The sequence below is a fragment of the Oryzias melastigma genome, unplaced genomic scaffold (assembly GCF_002922805.2).
Source record: "Oryzias melastigma strain HK-1 unplaced genomic scaffold, ASM292280v2 sc00446, whole genome shotgun sequence".
NCBI lineage: Eukaryota > Metazoa > Chordata > Actinopteri > Beloniformes > Adrianichthyidae > Oryzias > Oryzias melastigma.
The window spans coordinates 18,041-22,888 of NW_023417041.1; positions in this window are offsets into that span (position 1 = coordinate 18,041).

Here is a 4,848-nt window from a genome sequence, read left to right on the forward strand (position 1 = left end):
GCATGAAGCCCAATGAGGCAAATTGAATTTGTGATATTGGGCTATATAAATAAAATTGAATTGAATTGAATTGAATTGAATTGAATAACTTCCATTAAACAGAACAGTGAATGATCTATTATCGAGATAACTTTTAATCCATTCAGTGGCAGAAGTTTCAAATCCATAACTATTCAGTTTATTTATCAGTAACTCATGATCCAGTAAATCAAAACCTGCACTTAAATCTAAGAATAGAGTCCCAACCATTCTTTTTTCTTCTATTTCATGTAACCAGTCGTCTGTTATTTGTGCTAAAGCTGTTGTAGGGGAATGTCCTTTCTTATAAGCATGTTGATAGATGGAATTCAACCTATTTTCATTTAAATAAAAATTTATTTGATCATAAACTATTTTTTCCGTTATTTTGCTAAGAATTGGCAAAATACTAATAGGTCGACTATTTTTACCAGAGAAAGGTTCTTTGCTGTTTTTAACAAAGGCACTATTTTGGCTGTTTTCCAGGCAACAGGACAAATACATTTTTCTAAACTCAAATTAATTAGATATCATATGGGTAAAGCTATCACATTAAATACTAATTTCAACAAGTATGCATCCATTTCATCTGTGCCTGCTGGTTTTATTTTAATTGATTTTAAGGTGTCCTCAGCAGCAGTTAAACTTACTTTTCCAAATTTAAATGTACACAACTTATTACCTATAATTTTATCTTGAATTATTTGACAGGATGATTGAGTTGTATGTTTGGAAATAATATTTTCTTGTAAAGTGTGAATTTTCCTTTTAAAATAGTCACCTAAATAATTTGATATATCTCTAGGTTTTGTCAAAAATGATCCATTTGCTTCCAGAAAAGTTGGAGTGGACTTAGCTTTTCGTCCTACTAGTTCATTTAATATATTCCACATTTTGTTATTATCTGTTTTCATGTTCATAAATTTCTGTCCATAATATGCTTTTCTTTTTAGATCGGTTTAGCTTGGTCACAATATTCCTTAATTTTTTGTACTTATTCCATACTTCTTTATTATCCGATGTAATTCCTTCAGACTTCAGTTTGTCTCTTTGCTTCATATGTCCTTTAAGCTCTTTATCTAACCAAGGAGAAGCTCTGCTTCTAACACTCATTTTCCTCACTGGAGCAAGTTATAAAATATAATATGTTAATACATAAAAAGTAAAACTTTATTAAATGGCATAAAACAAATAAATACATTTAATGTAGAATACAAATATTTTTAAAACTAAATGTAATAAGATGATGTCATTCTGATAATAATCCGCTCTGATAGCACATGAAACATTGTACCATCTTTTTGCTCAGTTTTGTTAAAAATCTAAGTAGAAGTAACAAAATGTAAATAATTAAAGTAAATGAACCAATGCTACAAAACCATTATTTATTCAAATTGTTTGTTTCTTCAAAGCCATAGAGCCACAATGGAGGAGGGAAAGAGCTGCATGTGGCTCCAGAGCCTCAGGATGCAGACCTCAGTTCCAGTCTCATAATCCATTCATGTTCTGCTGGACAAGACCGCTCCGCACCAGTGCATGCTTAGTGTACCCCTGGCTGCGTGCGCACATAACACACTTCCATATCTTGCCACGTGTGCGCGCACGCAAAGCAGATCCCCACCCTTCCACGTGCGCGTTTGTGCATGTGGCAGGGCGGGGGAAGAGAAACAGAAAGTAGAAAAAACTAGAGAGAGATGATAAAAGAGGGCGCTCCTCCGAGGGGTAAAGTCACGACGCTGCGTCGTCGTCCATGACTGCTGTCACGGTAGATTGATGAAAGTTGCAGGAAAGTTGTGGTGAAAATGAAAATGTAGCAGGATAGATTGCTGCAGCTGTGGCTGGGAGGTTAATTGCAGGCAGTGGCCTCTAGAGCAGTGTTTTTCAAACTTTTTTGAGCCAAGGTACACTTTAACCATGAAAAAAATCCCCCGGCACACTAGCATCCAAAAGGTAAAAAATGTTGGTCTGTATTGATGTACATTCCCTCCACAGTCTAGTGTACATTGTTGTATATAAGTGGAAAGCATCATTGCAGTGCAGAGGTGCTGTCACTTTAACCCAGTTTAACCTCAATCTCAATTCTCTTTTACACCCCTCCCATGAACAACTCAACACCTCCCTCCACTACAACTTTCTGCTGCAAATATTGTCGATATCATTAGTCAATTTGCTCAAGTTACACGTATTACCATTAATGAAAAAAAAAACTTCTAAATAATCAGTTTTTATGAATGCTTTTTTTAAATACTTCCAAAACTATCAGACAAAGTAAAAACTACGGTCTTTCCTGGTTTCCCTCTACAATAGTGATGAATTCTGGCTCTTCTCAGAGATTCAGTTCTTTTGCATTAACTCTCTGTAAACAGTGACTCTTTCTGCTACCAAATGGATTTTTAGGTTATTTTTGCTATATTTAATTTATTATCAACTACTATGTAGGATTATGCACAAAATCCATGATGTAAATATGTTTTATTCATATAAAGTGTAAATTATGTATATGCTGTTATTTATCCCTTCCAGATAGAATGTACAAAATGATTAATGAAAGAACTAACTATTAACTATTCAGTTTTTAACTCTACGCATTTTAAGCTTTTTTTCTTTTTAAGCACATTTGAATTGAACAACACAAAATATAAATTAAATTGTGCAAAAACCACTAAATCCAGACTTTTATTCACATTGACATTAAGAAAGACAAAAGAGTTTCAGCTTTGAGGATGTAATCTGTTTCTTCTCTCAGTGATGATCTGCTCTGTTTTAGAGAAGATTCTCTCAGTTTTCAGGTGTCTGGACAGGTTGGTTGTGGAGCCATAAATATATACAGAATATATATACATATAGAATATTTCCTGCAGACTGTTCCTTCATACTATCAAGAAGAGTCAAATGATTCCAGTTTTTCCTTCTTTTTTAATGTCTCTGATTTTCTTTACGTTTTGCGTTCTCTCTCTCTCTGTTTGGCTCTTGCTTGGCTGCACGTGTAAACCCCCCACCCAGCGCGCGCACTTTCTCTTTCTCTCCGTTTCTTTTCATCTCTGTTAAATATTTTTCCATCACAATTCTTGAGGTTTAATTAAATATTTTCTCTCTGTGTGGATGTCACGTTCACTGACAGTGTCCTCCGATCAACTGTTTAGTAACTAACATAAATGCCATGATCCCCGGTCGTCCCGCGCCCCCCAGCCACCACACTGCTTTAACCCAATGCATCATGGGGGCTGTAGTGCATAAACTCACGCAGATGCCGGCATACTGTCGTCTCTGAGCTTCATCCTTTTGTTCACTTTTTAAACTGTCTGACGTCGGATCCCGCTGGAAGCTACACCGCTAAACACGAGCTTTAGCTGTTATTTTAGTTGGAACTGAGAGACTTTATGAGCCGAATCAGAACAAGGAAGTGAGGACGATAACCACTTCTGATTGGTCAGATTGATGACATGTGATCAAGCCTCCAACAATGATTGGCAGAGACAGCTGAAGGGGGCGGGACTGAGTTTGAGGCTAGTTTAGCGGCTGGATTGCAGTAACATCATTCTGACACACTGGTTGAAAAACACTGCTCTAGAGGCACTATAAAAAGATTAGGTGCTCACTGGCCATCATGAGCATCTTCTGGCCTCTGGGACCACCCACTTCCTGTTGCGCACTTCCGGTTAGCCTCACAGGTAAAATAGCGGTGGCAGACTGCCAATGGGAAGCCGTCAGTAGGCTTCACATTGTTCTTTTATTTTTTAGCCCCGGAAAATAATGCAACTGAAAGTGCGTGTAAATTGAGCCTCTGCAATTGGTGTGCTGTTATTTTTATCCTTTTTGGGTGACAATTAGCCTATTGGTGAGTCAGTGCTTAAAGGCTTGCACTTTCAATTCAATTCAATTAAATTCATTGTATCTGTTTGTAACTTCATTTGCAGACCAAACATCAGCATAAGCACAGGCCCAGACATGCAGAACTTTGTTAAAACTCATTCATCAGCATAAATACATAAAAATGGAAATAAATGAGTCAATCAGTAAAATCAGCAAAATACACAAAAAACTATAAACCAATCAGTTACAGTTAAATTTCATCAACTATTAAGCAGGCGAATTGAAGCTGGAACAAAGCTAGTTGTGGCTCTCTTGGTTGTGAATAAAATGGACCTGAACCTTCTACCTGAAGGTAAGGTAATGTTTATGAAGAGTATGTGAGCTGTCAGAGGAGATCTGTGTTCCTTTCCTAAGGACTCTGTTATTGTAAATGGAGGAGAGTGACTCCTGCTGCTGTCCAATAATTTTACTGCTAATTTTGACGATTTTGTGGAGGGTATTACGATGCGTGAGACTGAGTGAACCAAACCAGGCTGTGATGTTAAATGTGATGATAGATTGGATAAAACATTGGTAAAAAACTGCAAGAATTGATTGATGGACCTGTAATTTGCGAAGTTTACGGAGAAAAAAAGAGACGTTGCTGACATTTGGAGAAAATGTTTTCAGTGCTGAGTTGAAAGGTGAGTTTGTCATCGATTATGGTGCCGAGATATTTGTATGAGTGGACCTTCTCTATTGCTTTATTATTAACAATGAGTGTGGGAGAGACAGAAGAACCATGATGGAAGAGAATGACCATTTCTTTGGTTTTTGTTATGTTCAAGTCCAAACAGTTGTTCCTGTACCAGAGTGAGAAAGTGTCCAGTTCGTTCTGCAGCAGTCCCACGGTGTTGGTGGTGTCCATGATTACTGTCATCAGAGTACTGGATGTATGTTATACCGGGGGTAGTGCTCCTGCAGTCATTTGTGTACAGAGTGAAGAGAAGTGGTGAGATCACAGAGCCTTGGGGGGAG